This window comes from Eurosta solidaginis, chromosome 3 (genome assembly GCF_040869045.1).
Source record: "Eurosta solidaginis isolate ZX-2024a chromosome 3, ASM4086904v1, whole genome shotgun sequence".
NCBI lineage: Eukaryota > Metazoa > Arthropoda > Insecta > Diptera > Tephritidae > Eurosta > Eurosta solidaginis.
Genome location: NC_090321.1, coordinates 195,105,670 through 195,123,731, shown reverse-complemented (window position 1 = coordinate 195,123,731; position 18,062 = coordinate 195,105,670). Strand labels below are relative to the sequence as shown.

Genomic DNA, 18,062 nt, shown 5'->3' with positions numbered 1-18,062 from the left:
TCCCCATTAGTGAGCGAAATGAAATGCTGAACAAACAGTTTCTGTTGAAGGCCCAGAAACCTAGCCATCCCAACAGACATCTGATTGAAGAGGCCCCGCCTACCAGGGACATAAGAAGTAATCTACGCAAATATTATGTTGAAATACGGCACCTGAAAACTCAGCCGTATGTAGAAGAAGAATACAAAAAGGTCTCCAGTGATATCCACAAAAAGGCGTCTAACCTCTATGCCAGGAATCGCCCGGCGAACAGCGTTCTTAAAATTTAATACCCTGAACATGCAAAAGAGGAAAACAAACTCCCTAGGGAGACGCGCGTCACTCTAGCTCATCTTGATTTAGATACTGTACCAAGTTAAACTCTTACCTATCCACACGCAACGTGTCCCCACATGACACCAACCATCTTTTCAATTGCAGTGTGAACCCAACGTTTCTAGCACCTCTCTCCTTCGCTATCTGGTCCACGCCTGTTGAATCTGCAAGTTTCCTTGGACTCCCGTTAGAGGATATTGATGACACTTTGTGAGTGGTTGCACCTATTGCTAGTGCTTCGCCCCATCACTGCTACAATAACAACACTAAACAATTTCGAAAATAGTTAGCTTCGATTTCGAAAATTTCTGAGTTTGCCAACAACTAACACAGGTAATAACTCGACTACGTAATTGCTACTTATGTAAGCTGTTAGCAAATTTGATTCAATTACTTTTCTTTTTCTAAGATTATAGCTTTTAGGCTCAGCAGCACTCAACACTGACTACAGCGCCACGATATGCGGACTCATTCGTCCTTGATCCCCAGAGTTACAACCTCTTTCTTGACATGCCTTGGCATAAATTCTGCAATTTTATTTCAAAGGTTTCATTGGGGAGATAACGAAAAGACGTACGTATCGCAGCGATACAAGAGACCAAGCTTACCAACTTATAAAGTCTCCGAAATTGCAATGGCTAAAATGCCCATTGGAAAGATAGTGAGAGATGTTATGAGACGGCTTAGCTTGCATCTCCCATCAATCTTGTAACACAATCTATTTGCCCCTAACGTTGGCCGTTGGAGCGGCAGCCGGGATAGGGTGACATTCCTCTAAACAGTCGATATATTAAAAAAATAAATTATGATACATAAATCTGCGGAGTTAGTTATTAACTAAGGACTAAAAATAATCGATTGATTTATTACTATAAGCAATTATTGACGTTTTTTGTACATAAATATAAATATAAAAACTTAAGATGTATTACTACTGAGGAAAGAATTTATCATTTTAAATTGAGTGATGCTTATATATGTACAACCATGGCGCAGTACCAGGGATGTTACGAATGCTCAAGTTCACACTACCACCACACCGCGGCAGCTAGCTGTTCACATCAGGCTTTACTGCAAAATATTGCTAAAGCTACTATTTTGGTTTTAAATTTGAAGGTACCACCACTAATTATTTTAATACTACTATTTTGTGTGTAAAAGTAAATATTACCTGTGAAATTTTTTTTTCGTGTATATTAGACCGATAGCACGTCATCACTGATCAATATTGTTTTTAAGACAAATTGTATTGTGCCATCTTCAGTCTCGAACCTTATCGGAAAATCAACATAATCAAATGAACCAGATTTTTATACTCAGCTGAGCAGAGCTCACAAATTATATTAATTTTGTTTGCATAACGGTACCCCGCAACGGCAAAAACTAATCGAGATAGATATGGACTTCTATATAACAAAATGATCTGGGTGAAAAAAGAAATTCATTTGGCCATGTCCGTCCGTCCGTCTGTATGTCCGTGAACACGATAAATTCAGTAAATTTTTTGGTATCTTAATGAAATTTGGTATGTAAGTTCCTGCGCATTCATCTCTGATCACTATTTAAAATGAACGAAATCGGACTATAACCACGCCCACTTTTTCGATATCGAAAATTTCGAAAAACCGAAAAAGTGCGATAATTCATTACCAAAGACGGATAAATCGATGAAACTTGGCAGGTGGGTTTACCTTATGACGCAGAATAGAAAATTAGTAAAATTTTGGACATGGGCGTGGCACCGCCCGCTTTTAATAGAAGGTAATTTACAAGTTTTGCAAGCTGTAATTTGGTAGTCCTTGAAGATAAATAAAAAATAAATAAATGTAAGGCGCGTCGTGCTCCTCTGGATTTTCCCTAAAAATTGGCCGGACGGGACCTACAATGTTTTATGCCGACTCCGAACGGCATCTGCAAGGCAGATGAGTTTTCACTGAGAGCTTTTCATGGCAGAAATTTACCCGGAGCGCTTGCCAAGCACTGCCTAGGGGCGACCTCGCTTAGAAAAATTGTCTTCTAATTGAAAAACCTTATTTCTAAAATTTTGATGTTGCTTTACCCGGGGTGTGAACCCAGGGCATACGGTGTGGTAGGCGGAGCACGCTACCATCACACCACGGTGGCCGTCGAAGTCGTTGAAGATATCATGATGAAATTTGGCAGAATCGTTACTCCTATTACTATATGTGTTCTAAATAAAAATTAGCAAAATCGGATGACGAACACGCCCAATTTAAAAAAAAAATTTAAGTCAAATTTTAAAAATAAAATTGTATATATTTACAGTATATAACTAAATTATGTCAAGATAAAACTCCAGTAATGATATGGTGCAACAAAATACAAAAATAAAGGAAAATTTTAAAATGGGCGTGGGCCCGCCCTTTTTCATTTATTATGTCTAGAATACTTTTAATGCCATAAGTCGAACAAAAATTCACCAATCCTTGAAATCGGTTGAAGCCAAACGCAGTCGACCGTCTATCCTTCCGCTCGGCCGTTAACACGATAACTTGAGCAAAAACTGATATATCTTTACTAAACTTAGTTCACGTATTTACCTGAACTCACTTTATCTTGGTATTAAAAATGGCCGAAATACGACTATGACCACGCCCACCTTTTCGATTTCGAAAATTACGAAAAATTAAAAAAATGCCATAATTCTATACCAAATACGAAAAAAGGGATGAAACATGGTAATTGGATTGGTTTATTGACGCAAAATATAACTTTAGAAAAAAACTTTGTAAAATGGGTGTGACAATTTACATATTAAGTAGAATAAAATGAAAAAGTTCTGCAGGGCGAAATCAAAAGCCCTTGGAATCATGGCAGGAATACTGTTCGTGGTATTACATATATAAATAAATTAGCGGTACCCGACAGGTGGTGTTCTGGGTCACCCTGGTCCACATTTTGGTCGATATCTCGAAAACGCCTTCACATATACAACTAAGGGCCACTACCTTTTGAAACCCTCATTAATACCTTTAATTTGACACCCATATCGTACAAACACATTCTAGAGTCACCCCTGGTCCACCCTTCTGGCGATATCTCGAAAAGACGTCCACCTATAGAACTATGGCCCACTCCCTTCTAAAAAAAACTCTTTAATACCTTCTATTTGATACCCATGTCATACAAACACATTGTAGGGTTACCCTAGTTTCATTTTCCTACATGGTGATGTTCCCCTATTTTGTCTCCAAAGCTCTCAGCTGAGTATGTAATATTCGGTTACACCCGAACTTAGCCTTCCTTACTTGTTTTAATTGCGCTTTTTGTTTGGAGCGTGTTCTCTTAGTAATCAATGTTTTTGAATATCAATTAAAAGATACCAATATCAAGTAAGTACCCCTTTCGAAACGACGCACTGTGGGTATCGTAAACCGCATCTAAGCTAAATACTTCTCAACGCAGTTTTTTTGTAATTGGCTCGGTTTTTTAAATCAGGTTACACGATTTCATTATTAATTTTTGGAATACCCAACAAAGCTGGTTTTTAATTCAGGTCAAGCCAGCTTTCAAACCTTGTTTGGATCTTATTAAAGTTCCAATTAAAGAAAAATAATAGCAAACAATAAAAATTTTATTCTAATTGAAAAAACTTGGTTCTAAAATTTTTGATGTTGCTTTGCCCAGGATCTTCGGTGTGGAGCACGCTACCATCGCACTACGATGGCAGCCTTGAAAACACAAAATTTGTATAAGCAATAAACAAACTTTTGAACTGCGTTACTTTTAAGCAGTAATGGTAGATTCCGGATTGTTTAGGCAACATTCGAGTTTATTACTGTGATTTATCAATTGTCCCAATTTTTACCCCTGACTGTACTTGGACATTGATAGAAAAACAAAAAGATTCACATAAATAGGAACATTAGAGCAATATTAATCGATGAAACTGTGACTTGTGCTCTGTCTAAAAGCCAAATTAAACTTCCTTAACCCTAACGCCATAGTCGTAACCATACCCATATCCATAACCATCTCAATGTGATCGATTAATGGTGCCTTAACCTAAAAATCGTGAAAATTTCATAAAAATTATGAAAACGCAACAAATTACAAACATATTCCACAAAAATAAGTATCTTAGTCATAACGTATCCAAAACAATGAAGAAAATCTAAAAAAAAGTTATTAAATTCACCAACTCAAATATTTTTAGGTTATGGATATGGCGAGAAACCAAAAACCAATTGATTGGCTATGGCGTTAGCGTTATGGTATGGCACCATTAATCGATTACATTGCTTTTCATAAGGTAGGTTCGATCATCTGATTTATCTGGTTATGGCTTTATGGTTATAAGTCACCTTAAGTAGCAGAAGATGGTGCAGTAAGCATAGTCGACTAGGTCGTTGCAAGTTTTTGCGCTAACGACGAGTGTAATGACTGCGATGATCGGCAAGCGTGATTCCGCATAAGAAGTAGACTCTATGGCGCATATTCATAGTCGAAATAAAATAGGTTTTAAATTTAGTTGCAGCTTTTTTGACAGATAGCCCATAGAAAATTATGTCAAAAAGCTGCAACTAAATTTAAAACCTATTTTATTTTGACTATGATTATGCGCTTATGACATTAAGTTGATCACTGCGATTTCTTGTAAGTTGATGCTGTGAATTACTGTCAGCTTCAGTCGGTGTAAAAAAAATACAGGTACATCAATTTTGCCAAATCTACTTTAAAGTGCATATAAAACCAGTTCACACACTCTGAACTGTAAGTTTAATCAGAATGAATGTTTAGTATAAGACCTCTCTCTAGGAAAATAACGTTAGGCAGCCACGTCATTATTGGCGGATATATATTCAGGGAATCACGCTTGCTAGCAAAAGTAACTTTGAACTGAATAGCAAAGTCAACTCCCATTTTACTCGTCCTGATAACACTGAGAATCATGGACGAGGGCAGGATCACATGGAAAGGAGTTTAAAATAGTGGAAAAGAGTTCTCTGAAAGATACATGATCTTGTCCGTGGTGGCAGCGGTTTCAATCAAAAGAATTGCAATAATGAGGTGCTATGAAGATATACGGCGACAAATAAAGCTTTCCGGCTCAGAAAGTATACTTATCGCTTAGTTCAGAGAAACAGCTCCCTGTTGGAGCCAGTTTTCGCTAAACAGGGACTTCACTCGTTACCCAACAGTCGAAATTGCCTACGCAATTATGCATAAATCAATGATAATAGTGACTGCAAATCAGTAAAGGCTACTTTTTCGAAGATGTCGCTGCGATTTTGTATTATATTTCGCTGTGACAAAATAACAAGTATATAAATAATTGCCATCCTTAAAGGAAAGCCCCTTTCAGAAATATACCATGGTCACGTTGCTGTTAACTTGTTGTTATATAGTGCTTGCATTATTTTACAAACGAAGGGCTTAGAACCAAAAGGATCTAAGTAACATCGACGTTGAATTGAGATAATTAAGGTTAATGTAAATTACTTATTGTAAATTCTGGGTAAATGCGTTTGAAATGATTCCTGTCTAAATTCAACTAATTCAAAGGATGTTTACTGCAGATGGAAAATAACTGTAAATTTTCAAAAATTATTGCAATAAAATTTCGAACGTTGATTACTCGGCCAAAAGAACATGTAGAATTTTTTCGAGTATGCAGTTTTGTAGCCCGTTTAATTATACTCAGTTGAGCAGAGCTCACAGAGTATATTAAGTTTGATTGGATAACGGTTGGTTGTACATATATAAAGGAATCGAGATAGATATAGACTTCCATATATCAAAATAATCAGGATCGAAAAAAAATTTGATTGGGCCATGTCCGTCCGTCCGTCCGTCCGTCCGTCCCTTAACACGATAACTTGAGTAAATTTTGAGGTATCTTGATGAAATTTGGTATGTAGGTTCCTGAGCACTCATCTCAGATCGCTATTTAAAATGAACGATATCGGACTATAACCACGCCCACTTTTTCGATATCGAAAATTTCGAAAAACCGAAAAAGTGCGATAATTCATTACCAAAGACAGATATAGCGACAAAACTTGGTGGATGAGTTGAATTTATGACGCAGAATAGAAAATTAGTAAAATTTAAAAAAAAAAATTTTTTAAAGAAAAATTTTAACAAAAAATTTAATATCTTTACAGTATATAAGTAAATTATGTCAACATTCAACTCCAGTAATGATATGGTGCAACCAAATACAAAAATAAAAGAAAATTTCAAAATGGGCGTGGCTCCGCCCTTTTTCATTTAATTTGCCTAGGATACTTTTAACGCCATAAGTCGAACAAAAATTAACCAATCCTTTTGAAATTTGGTAGAGGCATAGATTTTATGATGCCAACTGTTTTCTGTGCGAAATCGGTTGATGCCACGCCCAGTTTTTATGCACAGTCGTTCGTCTGTCCTTCCGCATGGCCGTTAACACGATAACTTAAGCAAAAATCGACATATCTTTAATGAACTTAGTTCACGTGCTTACTTAAACTCACTTTTTCTTGGTATGAAAAATGAACGAAATCCGACATTGACCACGCCCACTTTTTCGATATCGAAAATTACGAAAACTGAAAAAAAATGCCATAATTCTATACCAAATACGAAAAAAGGGATGAAACATGGTGAGGTAATTGGATTGGTTTATTGACGCGAAATATAACATTAGAAAAAACTTTATAAAATGGTTGTGACACCTACCATATTAAGTAGAAGAAAATGAAAAAATTCTGCAGGGCGAATTAAAAAACCCTTAAAATCTTGGCAGGTATTACATATATAAATAAATTAGCGGTAACCAACAGATGATGTTCTGGGTCACCCTGGTCCACATTTTGGTCGATATCTGGAAAACGCCTTCACATATACAACTACCACCACTCCCTTTTAAAACTCTCATTAATACCTTTAATTTGATACCCATATCGTACAAACACATTCTAGAGTCACCCCTGGTCCACCTTTATGGCGATATTTCGAAACGGCGTCCACCTATAGAACTAAGGCCCACTCCCTTTTAAAATACGCATTAACACCATTCGTTTGATGCCCATATTGTACAAACAAATTCTAGGGTCAACCCTGGTCCACCTTTGTGGCGATATCTCGAAAAGGCGTCCACATATGGACCTAAGGATTACTCCCTTTTAAAATACTCATTAACACCTTTCGTTTTATGCCCATATTGTACAAACAAATTCTAGGGTCACCCCTGGTCCACCTTTATGGCGATATCTCGAAACGACGTCCACCTTTGGAACTAAGGATTACTCCCTTTTAAAATACTCATTAACACCTTTCCTTTGATACCCATATTGTACAAACAAATTCTAGGGTTACCCCTGGTCCACCTTTATGGCGATATCTAGAAAAGGCGACCACCTATACAACTACCACCACTCCCTTTTAAAACCCTCATTAATACCTTTAATTTGATACCCATATCGTACAAACAAATTCTAGGGTCACACCTGGTCCACCTGTATGGCGATATCTCGAAACGGCGTCCACCTATGGAACTAAGGATTACTCGCTTTTAAAATACTCATTAGCACCTTTCATTTGATACCCATATCGTACAAACGCATTCTAGAGTCACCCCTGGTCCACCTTTATGGCGATATCTCGAAAAGGCGACCACCTATACAACAACCACCACTCCCTTTTAAAACCCTCATTAATACCTTTAATTTGATACCCATATCGTACAAACACATTCTAGAGTCACCCCTGGTCCACCTTTATGGCGATATTTCGACACGGCGTCCACCTATAGAACTAAGGCCCACTCCCTTTTAAAATACGCATTAACACCATTCGTTTGATGCCCATATTGTACAAACAAATTCTAGGGTCAACCCTGGTCCACCTTTGTGGCGATATCTCGAAACGGCGTCCACATATGGACCTAAGGATTACTCCCTTTTAAAATACTCATTAACACCTTTCTTTTGATACCCATATTGTACAAACAAATTCTAGGGTCACCCCTGGTCCACCTTTATAGCGATATCTCGAAAATGCGACCACCTATACAACTACCACCACTCCCTTTTAAAACCCTCATTAGTACCTTTATTTTGATACCCATATCGTACAAACAAATTCTAGGGTCACACCTGGTCCACCTTTATGGCGATATCTCGAAACGGCGTCCACCTGTGGAACTAAGTATCACTCCCTTTTAAAATACACATTAACACCTTTCTTTTGATACCCATATTGTACAAACAAATTCTAGGGTCACCCCTTGTCCACCTTTATGGCGATATCTCGAAACGGCGTCCACCTATGGAACTAAGGATTACTCTCTTTTAAAATACTCATTAACACCTTTCATTTGATACCCATATCGTACAAACGCATTCTAGAGTCACCCCTGGTCCACCTTTATGGCGATATCTCGAAAAGGCGACCACCTATACAACTACCACCACTCCCTTTTAAAACCCTCATTAATACCTTTAATTTGATACCCATATCGTACAAACAAATTCTAGGGTCACACCTTTATGGCGATATCTCGAAACGGCGTCCACCTGTGGAACTAAGCATCACTTCCTTTTAAAATACTCATTAACACCTTTCTTTTGATACCCATATTATACAAACAAATTCTAGGGTCACCCCTGGTCCACCTTTATGGCGATATCTCGAAACGGCGTCCACCTATGGAACTAAGGATTACTCCCTTTTAAAATACTCATTAACATCTTTCGTTTGATACCCTTATTGTACAAGCGCATTCTAGGGTCACACCTGGTCCACCTTTATGGCGATATCTCGAAACGGCGTCCACCTGTGGAACTAAGCATCACTCCCTTTTAAAATACTCATTAACACCTTTCTTTTGATACCCATATTGTACAAACAAATTCTAGGGTCACCCCTGGTCCACCTTTATGGCGATATCTCGAAAAGGCGACCACCTATACAACTACCACCACTCCCTTTTAAAACCCTCATTAATACCTTTAATTTGATACCCATATCGTACAAACGCATTCTAGAGTCACCCCTGTTCCACCTTTATGGCGGTATCTCGAAAAGGCGACCACCTATACAACTACCACCACTCCCTTTTAAAACCCTCCTTAATACCTTTAATTTGATACCCATATCGTGCAAACAAATTCTAGGGTCACACCTGGTCCACCTTTATGGCGATATCTCGAAACGGAGTCCACCTGTGGAACTAAGCATCACTCCCTTTTAAAATACTTATTAACACCTTTCTTTTGATACCCATATTGTACAAACAAATTCTAGGGTCACCCCTGGACCACCTTTATGGCGATATCTCGAAACGGCGTCCACCTATGGAACTAAGGATTACTCCCTTTTAAAATACTCATTAACACCTTTCATTTGATACCCATATCGTACAAACGCATTCTAGAGTCAACCCTGATCCACCTTTATGGCTATATCCCTAAATGGCGTCCACCTATAGAACTATGGCCCACTCCCTCATAAAATACTCTTTAGCACCTTTCATTTGATACCCATATTGTACAAACAAATTCTAGAGTCAACCCTGATCCACCTTTATGGCGATATCCCTAAATGGCGTCCACCTATAGAACTATGGCCTACTCCTTCATAAAATACTCCTTAATGCCTTTCATTTGATATACATTTCATACAAACACATTCCAGGGTTTCCCTCGGTTCATTTTCCTACATGGTTATTTTCCCTTATGTTGTCACCATAGCTCTCAACTGAGTATGTAATGTTCGGTTACACCCGAACTTAACCTTCCTTACTTGTTTTCGTATAATAAAGTGCTAAACTTAAGTTCTTAGAATGTATAGCTGATCTTTGGCAATTTTTTTTTCTTACGAGGATAAGGACTTTTTTCAATATAAAAAAAATTACGTTAAAATTTCCTATGGGATATAACTCAAGAAAAAAATTGCCAAAAATTAGGGAATTTTTTTACAAAACTAATATTAACTTACTTACTGGCTTCAAAACTGCTTACTCAAAGGAGTTCTAAAAATCTTGAGAAAAAAGTTGAAAATTCGGGAAATTTTCGCAAATTTGTCATGCATTAAGCATAGTGACATTATATTAAGTATTTACAGAAAATATGCAACGGTTAGTTGCAGTTCAGCAAAAATTTCGCTATTTTAAACAGTTTCGTTTTATTTTATTTTGTCACTGCTATACGATGATGTATTTTCATGTAAGCCTGCTTTTACATTAGTCAAGTATTGAACCCAAGTCTGCGGCACAGACGAGGGGAGAGGCTTCTTCACCTCTTTCCAATCAGCGAGACTTCCTACGAACTAAAGTTTAGCACTTTATTATACTAAATTAAACGGGCTACAAAACTGCATACTTGAAAAAATTCTGCATGTTCTTTTGGCCGAGCAATTAAATTTTATTGCTTGGAGGAGCGCATTTAGATCCTTTTGGCTCCAATCATTAATGCAATAAAATTTAGTACGTTTTTAGCCTCGCAAATATATGGCACTAAAATGTCCAAAATGGCTTGGATCGCATTGTCAACAAATAGATACTATATTAAATATATTTGGGTATAACTCAATTTTAGAAAACATGTCACTTAGATCCTTTTGGTTCTGAGCCCTTCTAATTATTATTGAAAAGTTATTCAAAAATTTTGCCCAAATTTTTTTTAAATCTTTGCTCATTTAATTTTTACCTTGGTACATATTGGCGACCAAGTTGAAGAGCTGTACAAAAACTTGTTTGTCCGATCTTTCTGTCTTTATTTTTATGTTATGGAAAAACAGCACATATTGCCCACATCCCTATCAGTTAACGGCAGAAACAGTTGAGAGCTACATCAGGGGGAGTGGTAATTGATTAATTTAGTTTTAGTGTTAATTCTTCAAATTTAATTTACGTGAGGTGTGAACAGGCCCTACAGGTAAGCTCATTAGCAGTTTAAATATATCTTTGCGCACGCCTTTTCCATCGATAATTATGTTTACACCTTTTGTCGTATTCACTAAATTAAGCAGATTTTTTTTTATTATTTTACACGGTAAAAAACAAAGTTACTGGTGTTTCGTTATAGATAGATTCTTTTTTTTAATTTAGATAGAATTCAGATTTTCTGTAGATATTGATAATGTGAGCTAAAATAACCTTACGTTCGTGTATCGTTCTCATATCCGGTTTTGATGTCCTCGAACATTGATACGACAGAAGAGAATCACAAATATAATGCTTATCGAAAAAGCTCGAGAGGAGAGTCCTTCACTAGTTTCTCTACCATAAATGGACGCGGAACAGTGAGGCTCGTGTACCCTATGAGACTAATTTCAAAAGTTGGCGCTGCATAACAAAGAAAAGTTAGAGATTTTTCATATAGAAAAAATTTATTACGATATCCCAAGCGGCGTTGGAGATATCAGCCAAAATGTGGACCAGCGTAACACGGCAGCTGACACAGACAAGTAGACTTAGATTTCATCTCCCCTGGTTCTACGAGTTCACTTTAGGATAACTGGCGTAACGGAAGGCCAAAATTGCCTGGTTAGCGCTAAATGGTTGTTATTTATAATTAGGTCCCAAAAAGACAGTTACTCATATTCATCAGAGTTTCCAGTTTCAACTGTTGCAATAAATTTTCACTACACACAATTTCTTTAAAACTTTAGGCCCTGTAAATAAGCAGTAAAACAAAAATAAATTGCTAAGTTCCATCAGCCAGAAAACTAAATGATTACTTTTGGTCTGCCATGAAGGGAAATTGGTCGTTTTCGTTAGAAATTGGCCGAAAATGTTAATTACGTACGAAATTTTGAAAGCGTTAGTTTTCGTAACCCACTTTAAACTATATTTTATTAATACGCCTAAATGTATGCGTCTATTTTATTTTTTATTTTTCACAATAATCCAAAATTTTTGAAAATTGAAAAATCAATATTGAAACTTAAAATATTGATAATACATTTAAAAATTACAAACTTCAAAGTAACTAAAATACAAAGTTAAATAAAAATAAGAAGAACCCTACAAACATACATACATATATGACGAAGGCTGAAGATTTTAGATATTCTAGTTCAGTGGTGCACTCGACAGCTTCATAGAGCTTCGGAAAACTATTCAGCGTTCACATATGTACTTGTAGTGTGAGCGGACCGACAAAGATTTAGTAAAGCAAGCAGTCAATAAATTCAAGCTTGTACGTCCAGCAGTGAATTCTATGCTCAAACATTCTCCATTTAAACACTTATAAAAAAAAAATAAATGTAAGGCGCGATAACCTCCGAAGAGATCTAAGGCCGAGCTTCTCTTCCAATTTGCGTCGTGCTCCTCTTGATTTTCCCTACAAATTGGCCGGACGGGACCTACATGTTTTATGCCGACTCCGAACGGCATCTGCAAAGCAGATGAGTTTTCACTGAGAGCTTTTCATGGCAGAAATACACCCGGAGTGCTTGCCAAACACTGCCGAGGGGCGACCCCGCTTAGATAAATTTTCTTCTAATTGAAAAATCTTATTTCTAAAATTTTGATGTTGCTTTGCCCGGGAGTTGAACCCAGGGCATACGGTGTGATAGGCGGAGCACGCTACCATCACACCACGGTGGCCGCCATTTAAACACTTACCATTAAAAAAAATTGCATTTGTATTGGAAGCTCTGCCAGCGTTGTGTTCTAGGTTTGGGAAACGAGCGCGCAGCAAATGATTAGATCTTAAACCAGATTTGTTTATTCTCGTTTTTGTTTTAAAAAGAGTTGGTTTGTCTTCACGATTCGGTCAGATTTGACTTGTTTTCAGTAATTCTATAAGTATTTAATTAGCGAGCTTTGCTCATATTGCTTTATACAATGGTTTTTTAAGCTATTGCATAGATTTTATCGCGGGCTTGGCGACTAAATCAAAAAAAACCGTAACGGATATTTGTCAAAAAAGATCCGAAAAGGCTCGAAAAGGTTCAAAAAGATTCGAAAAGGTTCGTAAAGGTTCGGAGTTAAGCCTCCATTACTGATACTTAGCATAGACTTGACTTGACTTGGCGTAAACTTGGCAACTTAGCCACGATTATACTCCACTTGGCGCATACAATGTGGCATCATAATCAGCGTTGAAATTTATTTTTAAATAAATGTCAATTTGTATGACAAAATGTCAAAATGAAATGGAAACAAACAAATGGCATCTCAAAATGTAAACGTCACTTAGAACTTACATAGAAAATCAAAATTCAACAGACTTCTATGTCAAGTTAAGTGTTGCTAAGTTTTGAGTAATCAGTAACATGCAATGTTCATTTAACAGAACTGTAAGTGACAGTTCTCAAGCCAAGTCAAGTATATGCTAAGTATCAGTAATGGGGCCTTTAGCAACAGGCCAAATACATAATATTGGATCTCTATCATAATCAGCGGTGGGCAGGTTACCAAATTGAGAATGCGTTAGTAAACACGAACGCGTAACGAGCACGAAAGCAAAATCAATTATTTATTTAGTTTGACTTCTATGCTTGAACGGTGAACATGTGTCACACGCACTCTTTGGTACTCTGTTTTAAGCGCGCGTGGGACACCTCCTCACCGTACGACCATCGAAATCAAACTAAAAGGGCTGTCGTTGATTTTCACGAAGTAGCCATTGTGCTATCGCTTATCGTATACATATATTGTCGCTTACAAGCCAACCTAATAAAACCGCACTGCGTTTTTTTAGCGCACGCAAACAACCGGCGTTTTTTGCCCTAACCCAAATAAGCATGCGTTGCGACAATGTAAAGCATGTGTGCAAACGTCAAATCTAAATGTCACGCAGAACAAAAATTGGAAATCGAGTTAGGTTTTCACGCAGCAAATTCAATTTGAGTTGCTCTCATACAAGTTGTATGTGCATGAGACATTTTTGACAGAAAATTACTTGCGCGCGTTTATATCAGGTTGGCTTGTTAGCAGGTGCTAAGCTCACGCCCACCCCGGATCATAAAGTTAAATTAAAGTTAAAGTTAAAGTTAAAGTTAAAGCTAAAGTCAAAGTTAAGTTAAAGTTAAAGTTAAGGTTAAAGTTAAAGTTAAATATAAAGTTACAGTTAAAGTTAAAGTTAAAGTGAATGTTAAAGTTAAAGTTAAAAATATAGTTAAAGTTAAAGTGCATGTTAAAGTTAAAGTGAAAGTTAGAGTTAAAGTTAAAAATAAAGTTAAAATTAAAGTTAAAGTTAAAGTGAAAGTTAAATATTAACTTCTCATTTATTCAATAAAAGTAAAAAATTTGTTTTCTTATCGGTCACCACGCTTAAAAAGGTTAACTTGAATTAATATCAAAGACAAAACTTGAATTAATATCAAAGAAAACAAAATGTTGCATAAATATTATAATTGCATAAGTTGATAATATGCAATAGCTTTACCGCGGCAGTCCCCGAGTGCCACACGTCCTTTTTTGTTTGAGATTCGAGTTCAATGCTCAGCTCCCGAAAAGCTAGTTGATGACGAAGTGAAATTCAGAAACCTGTCTTAGTAACCATCGCCGTTTGTAAACTTACAATTTTTCTCTAATATCAATAACAATTCTATACATTATTCGCTTTAATTTCAAAATATCTGAGTTCTATAAACCTGCTACTTTGTTCACTTAATTTAGAAATCAAAAAAGCTTCGAAGCTCTGATTTTTTTCTTTCAAATTTAAATCAAAATAGCGAAAACTTAACTTTTAAGGCCCACTTGCATTCTGCAAGTTATTTTTTAGCTCAGAGTTAATTTAAAAAATTCTAAAAACTGTAAGTTTTACTCCTCATGTTTGTTTAAAAATTTAACTTGTCGTTCTGCAAGTGGGCCTAAGTAGTTTAAAAATGGTTTTGAACTTTTAGAATTTATTGCAAAGCTGTTTTTTCTATATAACGCTGGAAAACCCCTTATTTCTTTATAAAAGGAAATATGTAGGTGATTTTTTTGATTTAAAAAATATTAAATTTTCAAAAAAAAATTTCAGATTTTTGTACTTTTTTATTTTAAACTTCTTGTTCATATAAATTTAATATTTAATGTAAATAAAAAAATAAACATTAATCAATTGAAAAGTTTGAATTTGAGTGTTTTTAAAATTATACTCAAATTTTTGGCAGTGTACTCACACTTACTCTTATCATATTTTATGCAATTTGACTGTGTTTTTAAAAATAAATATAGCAGTTGCTAAAAATAGAACTTCCAACAATAACTTGTACATATTGCCTGTAAATTGGCAACAAAAAAATGCAAAAACAATGCAATGCACTAAGAATTACAGTCAATGCGCAACAAAGTGGGTAAAATAATATCGCAGAAGGTATCGACGTCAAAGGCTTGGAATGGATTAACGACCCCAATGGATTGTTTGTTGTCATTCAAGTAAAGAAGAAATAAATAAACTAATAATTGATAATAGGCTGGATCGGCCACCGCAAATATAATTACAAAAAGTGTGCCCTTAAATTTTAACTTTTGGTAGGGTTTCGGTGCAATAAACATTAGGGCGGGACAAACAAAATTTGTGTACACCAAGCGCAAAATTGTATTAACATGCAAAAACAGGCCTCTAGAAATATTAGCCTTACAATTTTAATATTAAATTAATCCTCAACGCCCTTTTCAAGTGCCCATACAAATTGTATGGGGAAATTTGGTTCCCGGGACACTGTGGAAGAAATCTTTCGGCATAGAAAAGGGCCTATAGTAGTGCGTTGTTTTGACAGGCCTCTATTTTCTTCCAGTGAGTAACCTTTAGGCTCGGCGACCATATCGGGGAGGTCTGGCATGCAAGCAGCCGATAAATTGCTTTGTAAGTGGTAATAAGTACTGTCGGCAAGAGATTAAGGGATTTTTAAGGCTCTGAATTTTAGGTACAATTTCGAATGCAAGCTCGCCAAAATGTAGATTCCAATCGAACGGCACACCTAACATTTCTGGGTGTAAGACAGTCGGCAACACCACCGACGTGGATGTCGATCGACATTTGTTTTTGGGTATTTTGTAAATAAGGTCGCCGATGATTTGGTCGGTGACAATGCCAGGTTTCGAGAGGCGAAAAATTCACAGAAATCAGGAAGATAGTTGTTTATTTTATTACTCAACAATTGGTGGGCCGCGACCTGTAGCCATTATCGTGCATTAACTGTGTAAGATACAATGGTAACTCCTTCTGTTGGCTAAGGGAGCTTCGATATCTTGAAGTTAAACACAAGCGGGGATAGGACACCACACTTTTGCAACCTTTTAGATGCAACGTTCCTGAATCGCACAGATGCCTGCCGACCAGACAGATAATTTGCGGTCCACCTTTTGAGACTAGGGGAAAGAGGACCCTTCAAAGTCTTTCAGTAACGTGCCGTGGTTGACTGTATCAAAAGCTTTTGATAGGTCTAGCGCTACGAGTACTGTTCTGTGGTGGGGGTCTTGATTCAGACGGCAATATTTCTGTATATTTATGGCGTTTAACTCGTTACTTTGTCAGTGATTTTAGCGGAAAAAATTGTAATTGCTAAGGAAGTTTTTTTCGTAGACCATTCCCTTTCTCACAAAAATATATCTTTCAATGCTTTCACCTGACAGTTTTACATTGTGATGTCCTACGAACGGTCAGTTTCCCCCTTTGCAGAGCTTATAAACGCGTTTTTAACTGGTTCATTCATAGGTGGGTCATAGGCAGCCTTTTAGTAATTAATTTAAATTCATACTCCTCAAACTTAAGCGCTGTTGGTGCAAGTGTGGCTACCAAGTGTCCTCTTCTGCATTCGATTAGCACTTGTTCGGAGATTGTAGTTAAACCGGTAGTACGAAACTGGTACTTTGCGGTTCTGTCGGACTGCAGAATTGTTATAGGTGTGAAACTTAGCTTTGCCATGCAATTTGTATGAGAAATTGGCCACCTTAATATTAAATTAAGATCCTCTTTTGGCATCTAAACAAAATTTATTTTCGTGGTTTTGAGAAAAAATAGAAATAAAGAATGTACACTAGGGCGGGTCGATTTAAAAATCGCTCATTGCTCTGTGAAACTCGTATTCTAGGGATCAAAATAAGAAACTTTGCCGAAGAAACCATACCTCTAAAACGAATTCTGATGTCCCCCCTTTGGGTCGAACTTTTGGGTAGGGGCAATTTCAATTCTACCTGCTGTGTCTTGTGGTGGCTTAAAAAGCCACGATCTGCAATTGTGTCACAGTGATACCTTCATTTTTTAAAACGGTTGAATAAAAAACCCACACAACTATGTTTACGACATGCAAATGCATCACAGTGATGCCTTGGTTTTAAAAGGGGGTTGTAAAAACTCTAATTTCTAATAATTTTTTTTTAATTTCTTTTCTATTACTAAGTTAAATTCATTTTTTCATTTACATATTGTTACGAATATTAGCAAAACTAAGGAGTGCTGCCAGCTTAAGCCGATCTAAGCAGTGACGTGAATGCACATCAATAATTCAATCATTATGTATCTACGTAAACGAATAAATAATTGCGTCTACACATATGTACACATTCCGACGAGCAACATTTACATACAAGGCAGCAAGAGATGAGATGTCACACACCGATGAATTTACTTATACGCTTATGTGTGTGCGGGAGACTGTAAACTACAAACGCATGCATATACCTTATCTGAGTTGTCACAAGAGAGAGCAATAATTTGTGCACGTAGTTGTGGCTGGGGATTTTGTAGCCGAAACAACTAGTAACTTCTGGAAATCGAAGAGCCTAGAAGTATGCAGCGTAAACTATAAAAGCGGCGCCAGCGAGTAAGAAGTAATTCAGTTTGATTTGAATTGTCAAG

The 18,062-nt window shown here is 36.7% G+C and overlaps 1 protein-coding gene across 6 annotated transcripts in view; it reads left to right on the top strand.

Annotated features, from left to right (window-relative positions):
* Positions 1-18,062, top strand: part of Orai (calcium release-activated calcium channel protein orai) — a 274,407-nt gene that overhangs the window by 187,254 nt on the left and 69,091 nt on the right. The window contains exon 1 of one of the 6 annotated variants that reach the window (XM_067774458.1): positions 11,122-11,195. The exons of the other annotated variants lie outside the window; for them this stretch is intronic. The gene's annotated coding sequence lies outside the window, so the exon portion shown is untranslated. Of the gene's footprint in view, positions 1-11,121; positions 11,196-18,062 lie in introns of those variants that run through there. 6 annotated transcript variants of the gene reach the window in all.